General features: G+C 37.1%; 1 protein-coding gene and 1 long non-coding RNA gene across 5 annotated transcripts in view; one reads left to right on the top strand and one right to left on the bottom strand.

Moving 5' to 3' along the window:
• Positions 1-24,334, bottom strand: part of LOC120537295 — a 41,761-nt gene that overhangs the window by 4,301 nt on the left and 13,126 nt on the right. The window contains exons 2-4 of the long non-coding RNA XR_005635291.1: positions 21,374-21,517; positions 18,197-18,357; positions 1,300-1,493 (exon numbers count right to left, since the gene is read on the bottom strand). This is a non-coding gene — a long non-coding RNA (uncharacterized LOC120537295). The remainder of the gene's footprint in view (positions 1-1,299; positions 1,494-18,196; positions 18,358-21,373; positions 21,518-24,334) is intronic.
• gdpd2 (glycerophosphodiester phosphodiesterase domain containing 2) overlaps positions 19,120-24,334 on the top strand; it is a 135,019-nt gene continuing 129,804 nt past the window's right edge. For all 4 annotated transcript variants that reach the window (XM_039766124.1, XM_039766122.1, XM_039766120.1 and 1 more), the window contains exon 1: positions 19,120-19,404. The gene's annotated coding sequence lies outside the window, so the exon portion shown is untranslated. The remainder of the gene's footprint in view (positions 19,405-24,334) is intronic.

The following is a 24,334-nucleotide window of genomic DNA, read 5'->3' as shown; positions in this document are numbered from 1 at the left end:
ATATGCTTATACAGTGATCCCTCGCTATATTGCGCTTCGACTTTCACGGCTTCACTCCATCGCGGATTTTAAATGTAAGCATATCTATCACGGATTTTTCGCTGGTTCGCGGATTTTTGCTGACAATGGGTCTTTTAATTTATAGTACATGCTTCCTCAGTTTGTTTGCCCAGTTGATTTTATGCAAGGGACACTATTGGCGAATGGCTTAGAAGCTACCCAATCAGACCATGTATTACATATTAAATAAAATTCCTCAATGATATTCGATATGCTTCCCGCACGGTGCTTGATTGTTTGCTTTTCTCTGTCTCTCTCACTCTCTCTGCCTGACGGAGGGGGTGTGAGCAGAGGGGCTGTTTGCACAGAGTCTGTTTGCCTAGAGGATACCGACGCACCTCTACAAAATGCCACTTTATCGCGGTGCTTCGGCATACTTAAAAGCCCAAAAGCACGTATTGATTTTTTGATTGTTTGCTTTTATCTCGCTCTCTCTCTCTGACATTCTCTGCTCCTGACACGCATTCTTTGAAGAGGAAGATATGTTTGCATTCTTTTAATTGTGAGAAAGAACTATCATCTCTGTCTTGTCATGGAGCACAGTTTAAACTTTTGACTAAAGGGTGTTATTTTATGTCTAGAGGGCTCTAATAATGTTAACAGTATGGGAGAGTTTATAAGGGCTTAAAATATATAAAAATAACTGTACAAACATATGGTTTCTACTTTGTGGATTTTCATCTACCGCGGGGGGTTCTGGAACGCAACCCCCGTGATCGAGGAGGGATTACTGTATTACATATTAGAGTACTGGCGCAAATCACTGCATCATTATAACCTACTCAAAACTGATTCAGTTCCTCCTTCCTTATTGACTTCAGTGCATTTCACCAAGTTTGACAAAGTTCACAAACATTTCTGCAATTTTGCCAAACTCTGAGGGGTTCACTCATTGCTATTCAGTATTTGTATTTGTTAGCTTGCATATTGATTCTTTTTTTGTATTTTGAACTTTGGATTTATTATTTTGAATTTTACATATAATATTTTGGCTTTTCTATGTTTTTGAATCTGTTATGTTCAGATTTATTTTTTTGATTTTATTCTTTATTGATGTAATACATTAAATTGAATAATTAAAAATGTTGTCAGCATTGTCAGGATTTAGCTGTTTTCCCTCCCCATGTGTGAAAAATCTCAACACATATTATATGTTGACTTGAAGGAAAGCCTGCTTTCACCGATTTGAGCCTGTTATCATGCAAGTGACTGTAGTCAAAGCATTTTTTCTTAACTCACCATTTTAAATCTGTTGTAGCATTGGTTTGATGTAAATTTAGAGTCACAGGGGCACTTAATGACACCCAAAGTACAGACCCTTGCTGTATTTTGCGTTGATCATGTTTAACACAACTTTGAAACTTCAGCCCATGATAGGATAGAAGATCGGTGAATGTCAAGGAACGCCAGAAAAAAAAGGCATCATGTGCAACCTACAAGAGGTGAAAATATAGAAAATAAAATTAAAAAGTTAAAAAGTATTACCATAGTAGTTGTCTACATACCATCTAAGTAGGGAAGTATAACAGTATCTTGTGTTTTAGCTGTTCAAAATGACTGGTAAAACATCTCAAGTATGATTCAAGTGTGATTCTTGATGTTTACTGCAGCACCATATATTAATAAATCTTTAAAACAAAATAAAAATGAAATATTAAATCAAAAATTCCATCCCTTAAAATATATATTTATATAAACAATTGAACAATAACATTCTTAAGTAAGTTATAATCTTTAACATAACCCATTTCTTTTTGTATTATTTATGTAGTATTCAATCTGTTTGAGGTCATTGCTGAGGCTTGCATGCATTTGTTACATAGTCCTAGGATGGGAATATAGGGAAAACCAGCATATGACGATATACTGTATCTATTTTCCTACCTTTTGAATATTATCTTTTCTTTTCCCAGAATGATAAAGATAAAAAAGACTAGAACAATAATAACATTATTCGGCACATGTTTTTGAATTTGTTTTCTGTTACATTTGCTTACTTTGTTCCATACTTGAGTGGATAAGATTACATGGAGCTGCATATAATGTGGTCATTGAAGCCAATGCCTGGGGAACAATAGTTTAAGGCACATTTATTTTGACAGAGATACTGCAGGAAATGTTTTGTGGTCACTTGTATTTAATAGCATCTTGTCTTTTGCAGTACAGATTGGGGGAGTATTGGTAATTAATTTTCCTTTTTTTTTCTTTTTGAACTTTTGTTGTACAGCTTTGCACTTGCAAATGTTTTTACGTGCTTAACATAAAAGTCAAAGGTGAAGTTTTACATGATAGAAAATTATACTGTGATGCCACACTTTCTGGCGTTAACAGCAAGTTCTTCACATTGTCCCCACTTTGCTAACAATGTCGATCATCGAAAAACATACAACTGATGCTAATTTATCCAATTCGTGGAAGCTTATTCTTGACCCTCAAAAAACATGGATGTATATTATGTGAGGATAATATTCTTTGAGTAATGCTCTATAAATATACAATGTATTTTTATGTATATTATAATACTATATTCTGTATGAACAAAAACCTGGTATACTAAGCCATGCCTTTCAAAGATATCAGTTGCAGCAACAGTCCATTGAAGATTGGGAACTTCATGCAGGTGCAATGGCTGCTTTGTCTGAAATGACCTGAGGGCTTTGCATGAAGCACACCTACCGATCTCTCATTCAATATCTGCATATATGGAGGACCAATACATTGTTTTGTTTTCTTTTCCCAGAGATTTAATTCTTCAATATCAGGAGGTCTTTGATGTAACTAGATAGTGTGATATTTCTGGAGGGTTTTTGGAGTCAACAGCCTCCCACCACAAAACATCAGCTCATTTTGCATTGTGAGTTTATCTCTCATAAAGTAAATGTGGCATAAATCATTTTGACGAGGCAGGCAAACCATTCAAGATAATGTCACTTAATCATTGGAATGTTATGTCTGTAGCAATCACAGCTTTTTACTCTTTAGTACAAATACAAATTCTTGGTAACGTTTGCACTGTTGTATGTTCATTTACCACTTACTTATACTCACAAGTTCAGTAGTGGGGAGGTGTGCACGAGAGATTGTGTCAGCTGTAAAAAGCTCCTTTCCACATCTGTGGATTACATCTAAATTGTACCTCTGAAGCTTGAGCACTATTCTTTGTAGATGTGGTGAGGCACTGTGCAAAGAATCTTTTAAGAATTGTGATTGGTGGCTGCATGGTGATCTATCTTCACCACATCAGGGTATCTTTAAATTAAATCATGAAACTTTTAACAAGCAACACTAGTGACACTTTTTCAATGTGAGCACATCTAGCTGTGGTGGGAGGTAGTGCCCTGGAAGCAAAAGCCATTGGCTTACTTTGTTGCATGTAAACTGGCCCAAGGCAGTGTTAGGAGGCACCCACTGATAAAGTTACAGGCCTTTGTACATTAAAGTACTGGAGTACTGTATCTTAATTAAGGAGTTGATAGAGGGGTGCAGTTATAATTATGAAACAATTTTGACAAGTAGTTTGTCAAGTACAGAAAATGCTTCACTGCTTCTTTGTCCTCTGGGACAGGCATCATTTGAAATATTTTGATTTTATTTGGGTCAGGTTGACCACCATTGGCAGTTAAATGATGGCCAACACATGGAACTCAATTCACTCTAAACACACATTGTTATGCATTCAGTTTCAGATTTATAGCTCTGATTCTTTTTAGATCTCATCCCAGATATGCATGCCCCTGGATTGCCCTACTCAAAATCTGTGTATCATTTAAAATAATCTCACAGGTTGTCCAGAAAAACAATTGTGCCATTCACCACTAAAAGTCCTCACTACCAGTTAAGATTCCATAAGGCATCTTTAGGAATCAGAATTTACCTGCTAGAGACATGAATGTTATCAGATAAGATTAACTTTCCTCCAGTGGAATCCAGACTTGGCATTGAGAATAATAAATCCTTTTGCATCAGGCATACTGGCAATTACTGTTCCAAAGGGATGATGTTGCTGCCTTGTTTAGGGGTTTGGGCTCACTACAGATTCACTATAGAATGAGCTTTCATTTTTCTTGCTGTAGATCCTTATCCACAGAGCCTCTACTCCATTGAGAGCAGCATATAACTAATGTGTTAAAAAGTGCAGTCTCATGAATGAGTCCTGGCAAATGCAGATATATACTACTATAAACTATACTATAAAATGCAAAATGTTAACATTTTTTGTTCAATTTGTTTCTAATATGTGACACCAAAACAGCTGCTTTGGATGCAGAACTGAAATACCTCGATATTTTAGTTTAATAAATGCTGACTACACATTTGAGTGCAGGAACTAAAGTGAATTGAAATCGTCCTTAAGGGGCAGGTAAAATAGGCATTTGTTCACCAGTGAAATGGGGGAATGGCTCCAGAAGAGAGATCATGAATTGGTTCAGTGTGACTGCCAAATTCACATTTTTTTAACATTGATACATGCAACTAGATTCATTTTCATGTTTTGGATTCATTGTATTGAATCTATGCCTGTCCATAATAATATTTTTTACAAGGTGAGCATATTAGCTCAGACTCTTTTAATAATACCTCTGGGTCTTCTTTGTCTTTTCCCTCCACAAATGAGTCTCATCAAAATGCATTGGGTCAGTGTGCTGAAGTTCTTCATTTTACCACTTTCTGACACCACATAAAGTGTGCTATTCAGAAAAGAAAGGGAAAGCACAGATGGGCTCAGCTAGAGCCCTCTTTAATACCTCCAGTTATTTTAACCAACACAATCTGAACCCACTTCTTCCACCCGTAATCTTTTTTTTTCCCTGCCCATAATGCAGGTTTGGCTAAAGGTGTAGCTCAGTCCTAGAAATTAGTGCCCAAATATGTTGCACCTTAGAACATTATAAAAAAGGTGGAACCAGTATCCTACAGATTGGCACATCACATACACTTTAAAATCCACCTCATCTGACCCATTTAGAGGATTAGATCTCTGTTCTGTCCTTCTCCTCCCCCTCATCATGGAGACAGAGATGAGGAATATGGGGTTCAAGAGATTATCTGGTCAGGTCTGGTTAGGTTGGGCAGCATGCACTGTTACTGCACATTGCTGCACCCACCACCCAAAGCTTGGGATCCCAGGCAGAAACGCAGTCCAGCCCCACCCTTTACAAATGACCTTCTATCTGTTGCAGCCAAGTGGTGTGGGTGTGTCCCCTTGGCCTAGTCCTGCCGCTTGGGTCCTCAGCAATGAGGATCCTGCAACCCGCATCACCCTTAGGGCATTGTGCCACATGGCCGTAGTGCCACAACTGATGCTCACTCAAAATGCAGGTAATGTTTCTCATTTGGGACTCCATATGCAACCGCTCATTTGACAGAAAGTCAAACCACTGGTACAAGGATTCTCCAAAGAGACAAAGTACCGAAGGATTCCAGTCTTTGTTTCACTGTATAGAGTTCATGTCTCGCAGCCAAATAGCAAAACAGTAAGCACCAGGGGCCTCATGCATAACGCTGTGCGTAGAATTTGCACAATAACATGACGTAAGTACAAAAGCCGAAATGTGCTTATGCACAAAAAATTCCAGATGCAGGAATCTGTGCGTTTGCCAACTTCCATGTTCTTCCGCTACATAAATCCCGGTCAACGTAAAAAGTAACGCTCGTGCACGCGCCTGCTGTCCCGCCCCAACTCCTCCCAGAATTACGTCTCTTTGAATATGCAAATCAATATAAATAGCCATTAAGATCAGCCTTCTGTGAAAAGACAATGGGAAAAGCATGGGGGGAAATATAAGAATTTCAGCGAACAGCAAGTAAAGGCAAGGAAAAATGTGCTATTTGTTGGTTAAAACAGTGGTATAAACAACAAAAGGAAGTCAATCGAGTGACATAGCGTGTCGGAGAAACTCGAAAGCTCAAGTTCAAAGTCACACAGTGCCCGAAATAAAAAAAAGGTTGTCAGATATCAAAGTCGCCGTGAAAAGGTGAGTCGTAGCCCACTGGCTGAGTGTCATATGAAAGCTTATTAGGGTACAGAGAAATAAAATAGGCACACGGTGGAAAAAAAGCACGAAATGTCAACTTTAATCTCGAAATTTCCACTTTAATCATGTAGTTTATTTTGTCATTAAAGTAGAACATCATAAATTTCATCTTAAAATTGTTTAATTTATTAGTTTCTCAAATCAAAGTAGCAAGTTAAATGCTTTGTTTTATATTTGATCTTCTATGTGCTCTATGTGTATGAATCACTACGTGCTTCTTAAACTGGCTTTCTCTTCCTCCGACAGGACACGCAATCCATTACATTCATGATATTACATCTCTCTGAATAATTAAAATACTGAGATATATACGTGATATCATTTTCATGATGATAGGAGTTAAATCATGTTATTAAACATGGGAACACAGTGGCGCAGTGATTGTTCATGTCTCAGATGCTTGCTGCGCCATGCGCGACCTTCAACGAAATGCTTTAGTACAGAAGTACTGTCTCTTTCAAACGTGCTAACTTCCATTTCCTGTCCTTACTTTTCTTTCTCCAAATACCCAATCGCCACACAATCATCTTTGTAATAGACGTTAAGCTATCTGTAAGCTTAGAATGCCGATTCTTCAAAACTTTTAAGGAACATTGAAATATCTTTGTAATACGTGTTTAATTATTCTATCCATCTATCCTTCCAGTGTCATGCCAGTACCAGTAAGAATACAGTGTGAGGCAGGAACAATCCATGAACGGAGCGCAAGCTAATAGCTAGCGCTGCGGCACCATGTCCTGGCATGTTTAATTAATGACAATATAGATTATTTAAATGAAGTTAAAGTTTTATCTGCATAATATAATAAACATATTTTGCTGCATTTCATCTTAAAAATTATATCGTCATCATATGTAAATACGCACTTTATGAAGTGCCTCAGGTTGTGCAATATTGTAACTGTAGTGCGAGTTTACAGTGAGGTAATTCTACTTACCGGTATAAGTACAGGCAGTTCTACAAGGAGCACTTGATTGTGTGCGTTTATAGTTCTTGGGGTGAAACTCTTTTTCAAGGTCCGTACAGGAAAGGCTTTGAAACGTTTGCCATGTGAACGCAATTCAATAGACAGCATGACTGAGGCAGCGTGTGCTTGATGCTGTATACCAATAATTCTCTTTCTCAGCTTCTGTAGATCTTTTATTCCCCACTCAGATACAGTGATATAAATACTCTGAGTGGTGCAGTGAGAGTAATATGGAAAAAGATGATCCGCTGTGGTAATCCCTATCGGAAGCAGCTGGAAGAAGAAAGTGCAGTGACAGTAACAACACTAAAGCAGCTATTGTATTTAGAATAGTTTGACCATTCCATGGACCATTATATTGTTACTGGGTAATTACAATCAGATGCATTAAACTAATTAACAATATGCGGTTAATTTCAGTGTATTTATAAAGCCGCGTCAGGGATGTTTAACTAAAAAAGAAAGGATTACCACACAGGAACAGTAGCACTGCTTTGACACTGGGTGCCGCCAGTCTGCAAAACCGAGCGCAGAACTTGCGTACGACAGGGTATGAGGTACCGTGGAAATGTGCATGGCTTTACGCGAAGTTTAGGTTTTATACATCATGATTTGAACGTGGAAACGTTCCTACACAACATTTCTGTGCGTACGCACCATTTATGCATGAGTCCCCAGGACTCTAAAGACTTCAAGAGAGTATGGATTTGAATAGCACAACTGTACTACATGGAAGGGATGTGATTCAGAAGATCATTTGTGAGTCCCAGCTTCTCATGAAGATTCTCCTTGACTACTACTGCAATGCACGTCACTAAAACAAACCATTTGGGCACTTTTGGAGCATGCACATTAAAGTGGGGAAGGAGGTGAATCTTTATTGGGAATCATCATTCTGGCACCACAGCACATTGTACATATTATTTTTGGAAGATTTCTGACTATTTTAATATTATTTATTTATTTATTTGCTTGGACTTTGCCACCATCTCAACACCATTTTGGGAATAACTATTGTCACAGGCACCGTTTTGTGGCATTTTCAATGGTTGTGGCCATCTTGTTTATATGTTGTCAGTCATGTCATATGGAGATTATGTGACCTTCCTTGTAATCACACTTTGCCTGTTTGAGTTAACATACATACAACTTTCCTGAAGAACGGGCCTGAGTTGCTTCGAAAGCTTGCATATTGTAATCTTTTTAGTTAGCCAATAAAAGGTGTCATTTTGCTTAACTTCCTACTATATCCACACCACTATAGGTTTTGGAGTTTTGTTTTTTGAACCATTTTTGTTTTTCATGTTAGCAACTATTTTGTAGCTTCTTTGAATACTGTTAGCAGGGTAGTTGCCACCTCAGAATGACGGAAAGAAGGCCTGAACCTGTGATGTTAGCGGGCCAACAGTAAAAAATTCAGTATTACTCATTTCCTGATTTTCTGAGATTGAGAATAAACACTTAACTGTTTGGTGTGTGCTGTGCTTTGGTTTTGACTTTAAACAACATTCCTCTGAGCTTTGTGTTTTTCACCATGACGTTTGTTTCATGTTTGGTGTTTGGAAAGATAGGACTTATTTTGGGTTTAGACTTTAGCTTGTCATAACAGCATTGTCTTTTCTCTGTTTCTTCATAAGCATTTCACTTTTACCATCAGGCATAACGATATTCTAGTGTTACCTCAAAATACAAGTCATGGTTAGGACTTTTTCACAAGATTGTTTTTGAATAAGAGTAAATTTTTGTTTAATTTTTTGCTTTTCACAGTTAACTTTTTGGTTCTCAGGCCCCAGCCTGCTTTTGGCTATGATGTTACCAGTCTGCATTCTGTTTTCCATCTCCTGGTACTGCTTGCTTGATTAAAAATACTTTTAGAAGACTGATTATTTACTAGGCTTTCACAACAGCAATTTTGTATTATGTTAAATGGTGCATTAAGTGCAAGGTATTCAGTTGTTTGTGTCATTTGTTTCAAAACTTTAAACTCCAAGACAGAAATAAATGTACAGAACATTTAATCACTGTTATTATATTGAGGGATTTTCACAATTCTTTTAAGTGCTTTTAGGAGTATTCTTTGTTATTTGTCTAGCTGCCTAGAATAACAATGATGCACGGTTTGCTAAGTATTTTTCAATATGCTTTCCCACAGTTGCAACTTCGTCTCTTTTTTCCTTTCTCCATATATTTGTAAAGATAATGATAATTATTAATAAACATGTACTGTTAATAGGTAAAATAAAAGATTGTGACATGTTCCATGTTAATTAGTCCAAACAATTAAGATGTCACTGTACTCTGTACAGGCGGCACGGTGGCGCAGTGGTAGCGCTGCTGCCTCGCAGTTAGGAGACCCGGGTTCGCTTCCCGGGTCCTCCCTGCGTGGAGTTTGCATGTTCTCCCGTGTCTGTGTGGGTTTCCTCCGGGCACTCCGGTTTCCTCCCACAATCCAAAGACATGCAGGTTAGGTGGATTGGCGATTCTAAATTGGCCCTAGTGTGTGCTTGGTGTGTGGGTGTGTTTGTATGTGTCCTGCGGTGGGTTGGCACCCTGCCCAGGATTGGTTCCTGCCTTGTGCCCTGTGTTGGCTGGGATTGGCTCCAGCAGACCCCTGTGACCCTGTATTCGGATTCAGCGGGTTAGAAAATGGATGTACTCTGTACTCATGACAATAATGACTCTACAAACCTATAAATAAAATGACTACGAATGTTACAGTTCATCCAGTGTTTTTTTATGTTATTTTCTTGCTGTCTTTAAAATATGATTGTGTATATTGTATTACTGACAATGTTCTCTATTCGCTCTTTCTGTGTTTTTTTAATTGAATATTGTGTTTATCGATTTTGCAGTTCTGTTTTATGTTATCCATGTATGTTGTTTCTTCTTTTGTTTTGTTTTCTTTGGGCAACATGTTTAGGGTTTTCATCTGCCACTTTTGTAAACATTCTGATTTTTACAGGCTTTGCCCCATTTTTTGCCTGACCTTTATTTTGAGCTTTAAGCACAGGCAGGATCATAACACCAAAAATGACAAGCAATACAAAGCCAAAAGTATAACTAGGGAGATGCAAGAAATAGAGAGAAGCCAAAGAGCACAGATGTAAATGAAAACTAATGCTACAGAAAACAAAGAGTTCTTATAAAGGGCTTTCAGGTAATTACAGGTTTAATTACCACAGCACCTGAGGGTCCTAATTAATGCAGACTAAGGTAAGGAGGCAGAAAACACAAAACAAATGCAAACCAACAGCAAGGGAAACATGAAACAACAAAAACAAAGAAAAACAAAAAAAGACAGGACACAGCTGCAAGATTACTATTATGCTTTAGATAAGATCAATTGCAGAATCTGGCATTTGATTCTTCACTATTCCAACAGGTGGTGCAGATTATATTTTGCTGCTGCTGCATGGCTATTTTATTGATAGTCTTTAAAGCAAAAAAAAAAAAAATCCAGAGTAGACTCTTTATTAGATCCCCAAATGGAGCAGACAGAGTTCTCCATTGTCTCATTGAGGTTTGTTAATAAAATACATTAAAGTAAGATTTTGTATGTTCCAGAGGTAAAGTATCTCAATGTAAATAATTAAGTACCCTGTATACTTTTATTTATTTCTCAAGCACAGATAAAGTCTATAACCACAGTACTAAGGAAGCACTTTCTCTAGGTTCTTCTTGAAATTACTGACTACAAAAAATGTGAGAAAGGGATGTAGAGGCAAATTAGATACTGAAAAGGAGGAGGAGAGGAGAGGAGAACTTAGGATCATGCACTGATAGACAGCGTTGCTGCACCCACCACACGAAAAACCACCTCAGGATCCCAAATTATAACCCGAGCACAGCCATGCAATGAAAAGGGTTAAAACGTTTTAAACATGTGATATGCAAACAGACTATTTTGTATTCAAAAGAAGGTTTTTTACTTTATGGTAGACTCAGCTATAACTCTTGTTCTGCCTTGTAAGTTACAATATTATCATTTAGTTTTTCATTTCAGAGCTCTATTCTGGTACAGTGCTTGCTTCTTTTCTTATATTTGATCACTGATGTGCTATTTGATGAATTCCATCTGTACTAAGGTTTGTGTTGAATAATTGCAAAGATAGCACAAATTATTATATACTGTAGCAGGTTTTTATGCATGAATACTGCCTTGAGTTCTATATCAGACAATCTGATAATATCAGGTATCTGTTTGTGTAGAATTTCCATTTTCTCCTCTTAAGCTTTATTGTTAAAATCTTTTTGCCAATAGATTACCTTGATTGGCATAATGGCATTTCAGTGACTTCACTTTGTTGCCAGTTTTCTCAATAATCGCCATTCTTGTATTTTCAGCATTGCAGTGACCATGATGTTATTAGAAAACAGCAACAGTTACTAGTTATGTGACTGCCAACAATGCAATAAGTGATGTCATTGTGTGATCCATATGTAACATGATGGCAACATAAGAACAATATCCTAGCTTTAGGATAATTTACAAAGACTTCTCAAATATCTAAATTTTGACCTTTTGACACCATTTTCTTTTTTTTTATTTTGTTTTGTCTCTGGTGTTGGTCTTTTTCTCTCCCTCATTTTCCGACCTTTGCTTGTTTCATTTCATTTGCTTTAGTCTGCTCGCTTTCGTCCTGATTTCCTGTTTTTTCAGCCCATTTCCACCATGTACACACCTTACTGCTTTAAGGTGCTTGAAAATCAAAGTCACATGCGTTCATATTTCTTAATAATGAATTTAAAGAAGCCTGGCTCCATTACACATTTGAACAATCACAGATTTTGTTTTGTTTTGCATAGAAGCTTTGCATGTGGTTTTTTTTTGTGAATGCAGAGGAGCAGCGTCTCTACTTTAAGCACCACCTGAATGTCTGTGCTTCTCACCCTACCTCCAAGGTTTTTTGTGAATCAGGATGAAAAGGTCTGCCTTTTCAATTCAAACTGGGGTTTTGTCCCCATATCTTATGTGCAATTGCAGATGCTGAGTTTAAAGCTGAGTGGTTGAAGGTGAATGATTGGCCTGGAAAAACAATTCTGATGTTATGAAGCAACAGTAATGCACCGCTATATCGAAGCTGACTGCTTTCTTTTTAAGCAGATGCATTGTAATACTGGTTAGAAATATCAATCCTAAAACAGACTTTCAATTATTGTATGATACTTAGTAATTGTTTGTACATTGATTTCTTGAGAATAAAACTGAGCCTCTTTTCAAGATAGCCTCCACCCTTTGATGTTGTATTCCTTTAGTATTACAAAGAAGGATAATCCCCATCACTGCTGCCTTCACTATGTCTATAAATGGACTCAACAAACAAATCTGACATCATTGTTAACTGATGCTCTGTGTTCACTTCGCAGCTTTACTTTCTTCCTCAGCATTCAAAAAAAAAAAAAAAACATAAATCATCTCACAAGTGAAGTTACTTCCTAACAGAAGACATTTCACACCTAATAATACATGTTGCAGGGTTGAAAGTAATATATGTTTTGTTAGTGTTTCAGCCTTTCTTTCACTTCCTATTTCAAAATATCAAATGGCTAGCTAAAAATGTGATTCATGTGATTTCCCAATTCCATGTGCTTTTTAGCTTAAAATTGTGTTCTCTGACATGGTTATAGAAACTACCCAAACCAAGCAGAATGCTATCCCACAACTTTCTGCTTTATTTATTTTATTAAGGATTGTGGAAGAGAGGTGAAAAAGAGACTGCATGCAGAGTGGAATGGGTGGAGAAGAGTGTCAGGAGTAATTTGTGACAGACGGGTATCAGCAAGAGTGAAAGGGAAAGTCTACAGGGCGGTAGTGAGACCAGATATGTGATATGGGTTGGAGATGATGGCACTGACCAGAAAGTAGGAGACAGAGCTGGAGGTGGCAGAGTTAAAGATGCTAAGATTTGCACTGGGTGTGACGAGGATGGAAAGGATTAGAAATGAGTACATTAGCTCAAGTTGGATGGTTGGGAGACAAAGGCAGAGAGGCGAGATTGCGTTGGTTTGGACATGTGCAGAGGAGAGATGCTGGGTATATTGGGAGAAGGATGCTAAGGATAGAGCTGCCAGGGAAGAGGAAAAGAGGAAGGCCTAAGAGGAGGTTTATGGATGTGGTGAGAGACAACATGCAGGTAATGGTGAAACAGAGTGAAATGCAGAAGACAGAAAGATATGGAAGAAGATGATCCGCTGTGGCAGTCGAAAGAAGAAAAAGAATTAAACTTCTTTTATAACCTTCATGTTTCCTTTTGGGGGTTTTGCACTTGTACAATTTATTTGGCCCTCTTTTTTTTCTAATATCAATTTTTGTCATGTATTTTTTTAACAAAACATCCAATCGCATCCTGTGGCTGCCACTATTTGTGACATAATCTGGCCTGTTGGTATGAATATATGGAGTGAATGGTACCCCTTGGTAGATGTTCTTTATGTACAAACTTTCTCAGTCTGAGTTAGCTTTTTTTTAAAGGAGGCCTAGTGTCAGGAAATTGTCCTTTTTGACTCTGACCCTAGTTTTATTCTCTGATTTTAAGTTTGTCCCTTTGGTATTGTCATTTCCATCATTCTGCCATACTGGTTTTGACCTTGGTATGCCTCTAGCTGTTTGTATGGTCTCCCAGTTACTTACCTCATAATAGTTTCACCCACTCCTCATGGGCTCACAAGAGTACCTACTCAAGATATGAACTTCCACTGGACAATACGTGATGTATTTGCATCAAAGTACATCAAAACACATTAAAAAACTTTCTTTATAGCCATGATAATAAAAATGTCCACCTATCTTCTGAACTTCTTCAGTTACAGGACCATATGGACCTGGGGCCAATTAGGGCAGGAACCATCAGTGAACAGCAGCCGACTTACTTGAAGGGCGGACTCACGCACACCCTCTCTCATACCAAAAGCACACTCTAAAAACAATTGTTTTGGGCCAACAAAAAAATTAACGCAATACTCTGCATCAAGCTTTTGAGTTACTACAACTTCTGGTTAAATTACGTAGAACCAACCCACAACATTAAATAACTGGAAAAGGTTTTTACTTCAGATCTTAAATTACTTTTAAGTACCATCTACTTAAAAAATATAGGATATACACAACTTTTTAAAATTCACTGCACATAAAAATTAAGTTGTCCCAACTAATTTATGTTACATTTTTAAAGACACTTTTAAGCTCTAAATACTTAATTATTAATATATTTTAAAGTTGTTATGATGCAAAAAATGAAGTTGGTGTAGTGTTTTCTGCCTATAATTTTAAGCTTTATCAAGTTTAGTTACTTATTAAATTATTAAAACTACAGCCATTTAAAGAATGAAAGTGTTGCAAAATTTACTTTTTTTACTCACATTTTTACATTTTTCAACATCTTTCAAAACCTTTGTCTAACAAATAACCATACTACAGCAGCAAAAATATAGACTTCAATGTAATATTCAATTGCCAAATATGTCAAACCTGACTTCTATTGCAAGATGCAAAAACATTTTACATTACAGCTTCGGAGTATACTCTAAACCTTACAACTGGAAAATAAGTAAAGTCAAAGAAAGATTATTACAATTAATGAAGTATCTTCTCAATATGCCATCAGGCTTACATGCAGTAAAGCAATATTGTGTCTAAAATCCTTAACCAACATACTGTACAAATGCATGGAGAAACCATTAGCAGCTAGAACAAAAAAGTAGTGTTGAGAAAATATGGTAAGATGGACAGCACTAAATTTCACTAGAGCTATTCAACCTGTTATGCAAAAGAAGTAAATGATATTTACTATATTAGAGCAATGTAAATAATTATTAGCTTGAAATTGCGTTCTATCACTCGCCGTAGTTGTTTTTTTCACTAGCAGTATGGCGTGCTGATTTTGTCACAGCATGGTAAGTGGAAGGAGCTTCACACTCATGAAACAGAGAAACTAAGTAGCCATAGCGTTAGATTAGGTTAGACGAACTTAAATTTTGTTTTTCAATAAATGAAAAAAGGAATTTGAGTTTAGATTACTTGCAAGTCTAAGCTAAAGTATGTACTAATATAATTCTTTCACGGCAACACATTAAATAATGTTTTCAAATTAAAATCTATACTAATAAAAGGTAAAGCCCTCACTGACTGACTGACTGACTGACTGACTCACTCACTCACTCACTCACTCACTCACTCACTCACTGATTCATCACTAATTCTCCAACTTCCCGTGTAGGTAGAAGGCTGAAATTTGGCAGGCTCATTCCTTACAGCTTCCTTACAAAAGTTGGGCAGGTTTCATTTCGAAATTCTACGCGTAATGGTCATAACTGGAAGGTATATTTCTCCATATACTGTAATGGAGTTGAGCTCGAAAGCCGTGGGGGGCAGAGTTTCGTGTGACATCATCACGTAATCACGTGAACTGACTGTCAACGCAGTACGTAGAAAACCAGGAAGCGCTCCAAAAAGCGCTGAAGAAAACATGCATTATATAATTGAGAAGGCAGCGAAACAATAAGAAGCGAGCGAGTTACATATACAACCATATTCATGAGTACTGCTACTTCGGAAACAAAGCACGGTGTAAACCTAAAGTTTAAATTAAGTTCATAGACATGCTGCCGCTGGTGTTTGTCATGCCCACGAGTAATGCGGGATACAAGTTTAATGAGAGGACGCAGGATATAAACGAGAGTTTTGATCACTTTGTAACTAAGTTAAAATTGCAGGTAAAGGGCTGTGCTTAGGCAAATTCCGAGAGACTGTGTTTGTGGGGGATTGACAGTTAAGGTGGGTGGAGGAGTCACGTCATCATCTCCCCTCCCATTCACCTCATTTCGCTCTGAGCTGAGCTCCGAAGCTAACGCAGTCTTACAGAAGTGACTTTGTGACACTGCTACCAAATACTCACAGAAAAATCCACAAGTTAATACACACGCTGTCTGTAGAGTTTCTCCAAACTGAATCCTCCAGGCACTACTTACAAAAGGTTACATTGACAATTGTGTTACGTTATTTTTAAAATGTTTCTTTTTGTTAGCACAAGCACAGCTGAGAAGCTTCGATGCATGTGCTCCATACCGCATTAAAAAATAATGCATTTAATCACACTTTCAATTCCAAGCAAAGGGGAACTTCTGTCAATGCATGATTTCCTGGTAACTCGAATTTGGATATAAGTAGGTTCTATTTAGTCCCCAGAAATATCTTTAGTAGGAATGGAAGTTGAATTTAGTCTTTAAATTTCTATGGTAAAGAAATAGTTATGCAATGATGACTAAATCTAACTAGACTTTATATATTGAGGTTTTGACTTTATATATTCCAGCGATGACTTTATATATTCAACTTTTGACTTTATATATTCAGAAACAAGTTTAACTTTATATATACAGACGCTGACTTTATGTATTCAAGTTTTGACTTTATATATTCTGACGCCAACTTTATATATTCAGAAAATCAATGTATTTGCCTGTTTGGCACCCCATAGTATATGTGTCTGTGTATATATGTACACATGTATGTATGTATGTATATATATATATATATATATATGTCAGCAACACTCATGACAATGACAAAACAATTATGTTGTCAATCATGTTACGTTATTATTAAAATGTTTCCTTTTCTTTTTACTTCTCCACTGCCAAGCGCGGGTATTTTGCTATATATATATATTGTAAAAGGCGCTATATAGCACCCAACCCGGTACAGACTACACAAAGGCATGTGTACAAAACACACAGGCTTTTATTTTTTCTTCACCCATGGGTGCACGCCTTCCCTGTGACCCACAGGCAATACACAGTTCCAAAGCACTATAAATCCCACACAACAACTCTTTCTGGCACCACCACTCCTCCCAGGCAACCTCATCCTCTTCCTCCCGAATCTGGCCAAGAATGAATGGAGGTTGGCCCGCTTTATAGCCCACCCGGAAGTGCTCCAGGTGCCTGACCAGATGGTCTTAATTGCACTTCCGGGTGGGGCTGGTAAGTCGTCCAATGTGGCGGCTGGCTCTCCGCAGCACCCCCTAGCGGCCACCCCATCTCCCAACCGGGCTGTACTGTATTGCACTGTCCATGGTGGCTCCCCTGGGACGTATGCAGCAGAGGCGTCCCGGCCGGGCATAGGACCCGGCTGTCCATCACAATATATATATATATATATATAGATATAGATATAGATATAGATATATATATCTATATATATAGATATATATAGATATGACAACAACACTCATATCAATGACAAAACAATTACATTAACACTCATGTTACGTTATTTTTAAAATTTTTCCTTTTCTTTTTCATAACTTCTTTTACACACTACTACTCCGCTGCGAAGCGCGGGTATTCTGCTATATATATATACAGTATATATAGGCCAGCAACACTCATGACAATGACAAAACAATTACATTGTCAATCATGTTACGTTATTATTAAAATGTTTCCTTTTTACTTCTGCCAAGCGCGGGTATTTTGCTATATACAGGGTATATATATATATATATAGATATAGATATAGATATATATATATATATATATATATATAGATATGACAACAACACTCATATCAATGACAAAACAATTACATTAACAATCATGTTACGTTATTTTTTAAATTTTTCCTTTTCTTTTTCATAACTTCTTTAACACACTACTTCTCTGCTGTGAAGCGCGGGTATTCTGCTCGTATTTAATAAAATCATCGAACTTGAATTTTTAACCTAATAGCATGCATTTGATTAAGTGATGGTTATAAGTCCCTTAAATTGCTTTTTACAGTGTGCAGTCTATATGATTTTCCTAAATAATCAGATTTGGTGACTTGCACTTCATTACAGCCTTGATGCTTTGATCAACACATAATATTTTTTCTACATCACTCCCTGTCTAATGTGTTGATCAGACTAAAAAAAATTACTTAATGTTATTAAAATTAAGAACTTTATGCATCACAGGGATTTCCACAGGAAGTTGGCCATACCTATTACTAATGTTGGCATTGCACATTTGCTTTTCTTTTTTTTTTTTATTAAAGTGTATTCTTTCCTTGGTACCATTATAGTCAATAACAGATGAAGTCTACACAGCAAGACCTGGTGCAAAGTAAAAAAAAATTACTCAGAAATGCACTTACATGTTTCAATGTAACATCCATGTCTTTGGGAAGATGGAAGGAAAAAGAAAAATACCACATGGGCATTGATTCACTGGTGCACACTTCACACTGAGACTAAACATATAAGAATTCAAACCCTCCTGTAGTAAAGCCATGGCGTTGTCACATCTGTGCTGGTTCTGGAGAGGAGATACGGAATTTGAATTTAACATTTTGTTAAAAAGGATGTTTACTGCAGGACACTTTGTCAGGAAAAAAGGTCAAATATTATAAAGGAACAATCACCAGTCAAAAGATTTGATTTACATCGCAGAATTGAATTAAATATCACCTATTTTTCTCTTTTAGAGGTTGTCTTTCTCCCTTTTTCCATATGTGCTCATTCAGATTTTCATCCATTATAATCATTAATTCAGCTCAAGGTCACATGGACCTGGAGCCCATCTCGACCACATCCTGCATAAGGCGATTGCCATTCCTAGATAAGGTGCCAGGTTCTCTGCAGGGAATACTCACAAACAAGCAGAGTCAATTCATCCCTCAGTTCAAGTAGCCTGAATGTCTTTGGGGGAAAAAAAAATCTGAAGCAAAGGGAGATTTTGGAAAGTCCAAACAAGACCTAAGCCAAGGATTATGGAGTTGCCTCTCATACAATTATATATATTAGCATATGTATGTTGAAAACAGTTGAATGAACAACGTAAATAAATATAATTGTTTTTTGAAACAAGAAAAAATAGGTAAATGTAAAAGCCCAACCCGCCTGACAGTGCCATCAGTTTCTATTTCAGACTTTCGAATACTAAATCCTGGACAAAAAGGGGAGCACAACAAAACACAAAACCTCACCAAAGAGACATTCATTGATCAACACCCCGCTGGCCGCGGAAGGCTTTTTTTTTTTTTCTGCGCGCTGCTTCGCTTGACAAGTGGAGCATAAGAATACGGGAGCGTCTCTAATGACTACTGAAAAAGGCACGTTCTCGCTGTCTCCAGTCCCACTAAGCCAGAGGCGCATTCCCGTCATGTCTATTAATTAAAACCTGTCCGTATTCATCCCACGACTAGTTTGAATGAGTCTGAAAATGTGAATGGATTAAATCTGTCAAAAGAAAAAAAAGAAACCAGGGGAGAGATTATGGGGCGGAGAAACGCTCAAGTTTCTGTCTAGAAGCATCAGAAAAGCAACTTCTGTTCTCAGGTTCGGATCAGCAACTTCAACTAAGGTAAAGCTGCCGGGATTCGGGTTTGAGTTCGGTGCGGGTGAGGGTGGAGCGGGGCGCTCCGTGATGCTTTCTTTGGCAGAGGACACTGGAGAAAGTTTAAGTAAAAGAAAACGAAGTACCAAGTTAAAGTTCCGGAACAACGTTGGCTACTTTTTTTCAGTTAGTTTCCTTTATGGATTTATGTGTTTGTTTTAAAACGAAAGTAAGACGGGAATTGTTGATCATTCAATGTCGTGTAATCAAGATCGACTGTTCCGCTTTGAAAACTTTTTTTTTAATGTGTAATATTGTATTCAGATTATGCAAGTAATGAAATTCAGTAATCAAATAATATTACAGAAACTGAACTAGTTCAGTTAACCGATGCTCGCTGTGTTGTTTGGTTTGCGTTCGTCCTGTAAATTTATTGGGACAAAACCAATCATTTCGCATCTATCTATCTATCTATCTATCTATCTATCTATCTATCTATCTATCTATCTATCTATCTGCTTGCCTGTCTGTCTCAAGTTTCCATTCTAATCTTTTCTTTGAAATGTGTTCATTTTCAAAATTATTTTACGCCAGCCGAAACTACATAATTACACAATTCAATTTCTTTACGGATGGTTGCCCAATATAAAGTAATAAGAGTGGCACTTTAAAACAGTGTCAATTAAGAATTCTGTATTACTGAAAGAGATTGTTTTAAAACGCTGGAATTTCTTTTTAAGTATTTTTACGTTTTGTGTCTCTTTGGTACACATTACGTTTAGTCTATAGATTTAAATGTACTGTGTAAATATAACTTTGCTCAGAGAAACGAGAAAAGTCGAAAAGAGCGCAACGAGAATAAACAATTTAGGGAATTCTGAAGAAAATAAAAATAAAATCAATTGTTATATTGTTATTTTGACAAAATGGAAAAAAATGTCGCTAAACTGATTGGCGGGTTTTAATTGGCTCACTCAGAGTGTCCCGTCCATCACTGTTTGCACCTTTCTTATGGACTGCCGACCCGTCAGATGCTACCGAGAAAAGGACTGAGACTCAGTGGGATTGATAAGCGAGTAGGCGAGTGGACTGATGGATTGATCGGTATGAGGTTATTAAGAAATCAATTTATTTACAGAATAAACTATTTCAGTAGGACTCCATGCAGCCATGAATTACCAGGGAGAGACAGGTGGATTCTGTGGAAGCTTCAGTAAGGAGTTGCACTAAATATCTAGCTACTTATTGCATTACTTTCACAGTATTTTACTTTATCATATTACAACATTGCAACAAAATATATGTATATCTCACACTAAACTGATTAATGCTACAGTTAAATTACAGTAATTTCGTTAATTTAGAAATTTAACTGTAATAATACAGTACTGCATTTCAGTTGCTAGTAGTTTACTGTTACAGTAATGCAGTAGCAATTCAACAATCAATCATTTGGCTGCCAAAAACACAAACCATTATTTTTACCCATTGATACAATCTCAATGCTCCATAGAGTCAATGTATACTGTGGAAAAGGAAAGAATTTCTGAAGTTTGTTGTGCTACAGGTCGGCAGTTTATTGAAACAAAAAACATCATAAATCAGCTTCAGTAACCACTAAAATCCTTCAGCATACACAAAAAAGGATTTTGCTAGCCATCTTTAAGTACAGTATTTGTTTTTCACAATGTAAAGCTGTGGGAGTCATTAGAAACAATGGACAGTGCTGTTGCAAAGGGGCGTCCTTTATGCAAATATACTAACTTAATGCAAATTTAGCTTTCTGTGCCACTGTGACTTTAGAGCAATACAACAATTATTCATAAAAACAGTTCTGCACATTGAAACAATTGATATTGACAGCTAAAACACTACTTAAAAGGAAGTATACGTTTACAAATGTATGTTTATGTTTTAACCATTTATTGTATTACTTTTTTAACTGTGAACATACACAATATAATGAATTTTTAGTCTTTTTTTAAAGTGTATTTACCTGATTTTTAACAAACTTTTCATCAGGTTGAGTTCTGAAGGTCCCAATAGTCCTCCTCCTCTCTACCTCACTGCTTGGTCACTTTTCCTTATGTCTGTTGCTCTCTGTGTGAATGAAAACTGTTTTAAGTCTCCATCAGTGTCCCTGTAAGTAAAAATGTATGAAAATGCACAAAGTGAAGTTGTCCCACAATGCAACATGGACAACCCTAAATACAATTTAACTGTAATTTGCTGTCTTACGACAGATGAATGGTTTAGCCTGCTGTGAGTACATGATACATTTAGTATAGTATTTTACTCGGAAACATTACAGTTAATTCCTGTGAAATGCTTTTTTGCAATACTGAACCAAACAGTTTAATTCCTTTGAAATGCCTTTTTACAGTGCTGAACCAAATAGTTTCTGTGTTTGCTGTGAGAAAGTTGTTTTAAGGTGGCACTTAAAAATAAATTTGAGAAATAAAGGAAGCTTGAAGAGTATTAATGGGCTTTGGCACGCAAAGCTTTTTTCTCATGAAAATATTGCACAAATTTGTAGGAATCTCTGAGTGATCAAGTGATGAATCAACCTAAAGTGATATATCAACCAAAAGAACTAGCTTCTGATTAGCACAGTTTAAATGAAAAGGCACAGCTGCTGCAGCTCTCTGTCCGGCATATGCAGAAAAAATAAAAAGAATTTGTCCAAATGTGGCTGTTTGGCAGTAGCAACGCCTGCTGTACTACTATGCCACCTTTTAATAATGTCACAAACTTTTGTGCTGGTTTAAAAAATTCCTTCATCCAGTTCAGAAAAACAGCAGGCTGGGGCCTGTCCTGGGAACACTGGGCTCAAGTCTGGAAAGAGTGCTGCATGGGGATACCAGTCTGTTGCGGGAAACAGTTACACCATTCCCAAGTCCATAACCAGACAGGGCCAATTTGACACTGTCAATGAACCTAACCCGCTACCTGAGGAGAACGTGTAGACTCCACATGGATAAAATCTATGATTTGTAAAGCAACTGCATTACCCTCTGCACCACCATGCTCTGATAATATAATATAATCCACATCTATATATAAAATGCAACATCTGTGTGTCTGTCTGCTTTTCACAAGAGAACTACTCAACGAATTTAGATTGGTAATTTTTTTCTATTATTTGTTTGAACATTCCGGTTGATTTTGCAACTTCCCTCGTTGCGCTAAGCATCATAGCTTGCCTGCGGTACCGATTTATTTGCCTGAATCCGAGAGAGAGGCTGAAGGCTGAGGGGAAGGGGGAGTGGCCATCCTCACTCACATGTCAGCCTCCATTTGAGTCAGTCTACCTCTTGTGTTGGAGCGTACCTTGTCGCCACTTAGCTAGCAATGCCTGTTTGTTCATCAGACATTATCATCTAGAGATTGTTAAGGAGTAATGTCTGATGTTTCTGAGAGAGAGAGATCAGATCTACATGTGTTTTAGAGGGTAGCTGCTGATTGCCACAGATATCACGGCCATGTGCTTTTCTCCCCACGCAGGGAAATCTCTCCCGTCAGAGCTGAACACGATCAGATACAGTGGCAACGTTTGATGTTGGAGCGTATCTACTCTCTGCTTGCCCAGAATTACATTTTTTTATTTGATTTTTAAAGTTTGTCCTTTTTCACTACTACGTAGGCGGAGCCACAGGAGACAGCAAGTTTAATATAATCCTCTTTAATAAAACCCCTATGTGCGTCCAGGTGTCCGTGTGTGTGTCTTTTGGTGAAGTGCGCATGCGCGAGGCTTGGTGCGACATGCACGACCGGCATCGTGGACGCACACACACAGAAAGCTGAGCACACAGTGAATGGGGTAGCCGCGGCTGCGCTGTGATAAACAAATAAAGGACAGCATTGCTGGGGAGAGTGCTGATTGGGTAGTCGCGGCCTCGCGCATAAAATTCATTGCTGGGGAGACACCACACATACTGCTCCATGCATGTTTACTAACTAACTATCTACTAACAACATGCCACCCAAAAAAAAGGACACGTCGAGTAGGACAAAAGACACAGACAATCAAATCCTATATAAGCAACATCTCCTGGAAGAACGGTCAGCTCAGCAAGTAAACATCAACAAAAGAAAGGCTGAAAGACAAAGAAAAATACAAGCAAATAGATCAATTGTAAAAAAGAAAATGAGCGTCAGAATATTCCCCGTATTGATTTAGAGCTATCCTCTACTAATTTACCCTTTACCATAAGAAGGCGACAATTTCCAGTTACATTAGCCTTTGCCATAACAATTAATAAAGCTCAAGGGCAAACCTTAGAAAAAGTTGCCATTTACTTGCCAGTACCAGTATTCAGCCACGGTCAGTTATATGTTGCATTATCAAGAGTTAGAAGTTTTCCAGATGTTGTTGTCAACATTGTAGATGGTCCTGAACAAGAGTGTTTACAAAAAATGTTGTCTATAATGAAATTTTATTGAAAAATTTCCTGAGGTAAAAAAATAAAAACATTTCCTAAATATCTTCTTCAGATATTGTGTATTACAGATTGTTATAAAGTTTTACACTAAGGCAATATTAATTATACTTACTGTATTGTCATATACGTTTCTATTTTTTTTTTTATATTATTTTACTTTAGGCTTCTTGCAAAAATATTTTTAACAAAAAAATTAAAACAACAAACAGAATGAGGTCAAGGTCCCATGCCATTTAATATAGACTGTTCCTAATAATGTTTATGCAGTACTGTTCTAGCGCCCATTATTGTAACAGGCTTAATGTCTAGTATAATAATAATAATAATAATAATATAACCAGTAAGGGCGCACTGCACAATAATGTGCAGTGAATATATTTGACTTATAGTTTTCATACTGTTTCCATGTACGTTTATAGTACTAGGGTGTTGTACTGTGTTTATGCCATTATGAATTTAGAGAAAAACCAAGCAAAATGACACCTTTTATTAGCTAACTATAAAGATTACAATAT

This window comes from Polypterus senegalus, chromosome 10 (genome assembly GCF_016835505.1).
Source record: "Polypterus senegalus isolate Bchr_013 chromosome 10, ASM1683550v1, whole genome shotgun sequence".
NCBI lineage: Eukaryota > Metazoa > Chordata > Cladistia > Polypteriformes > Polypteridae > Polypterus > Polypterus senegalus.
The sequence above is the reverse complement of the archived record's forward strand: the minus strand, read 5'-3'. Positions and strand labels throughout refer to the sequence as shown.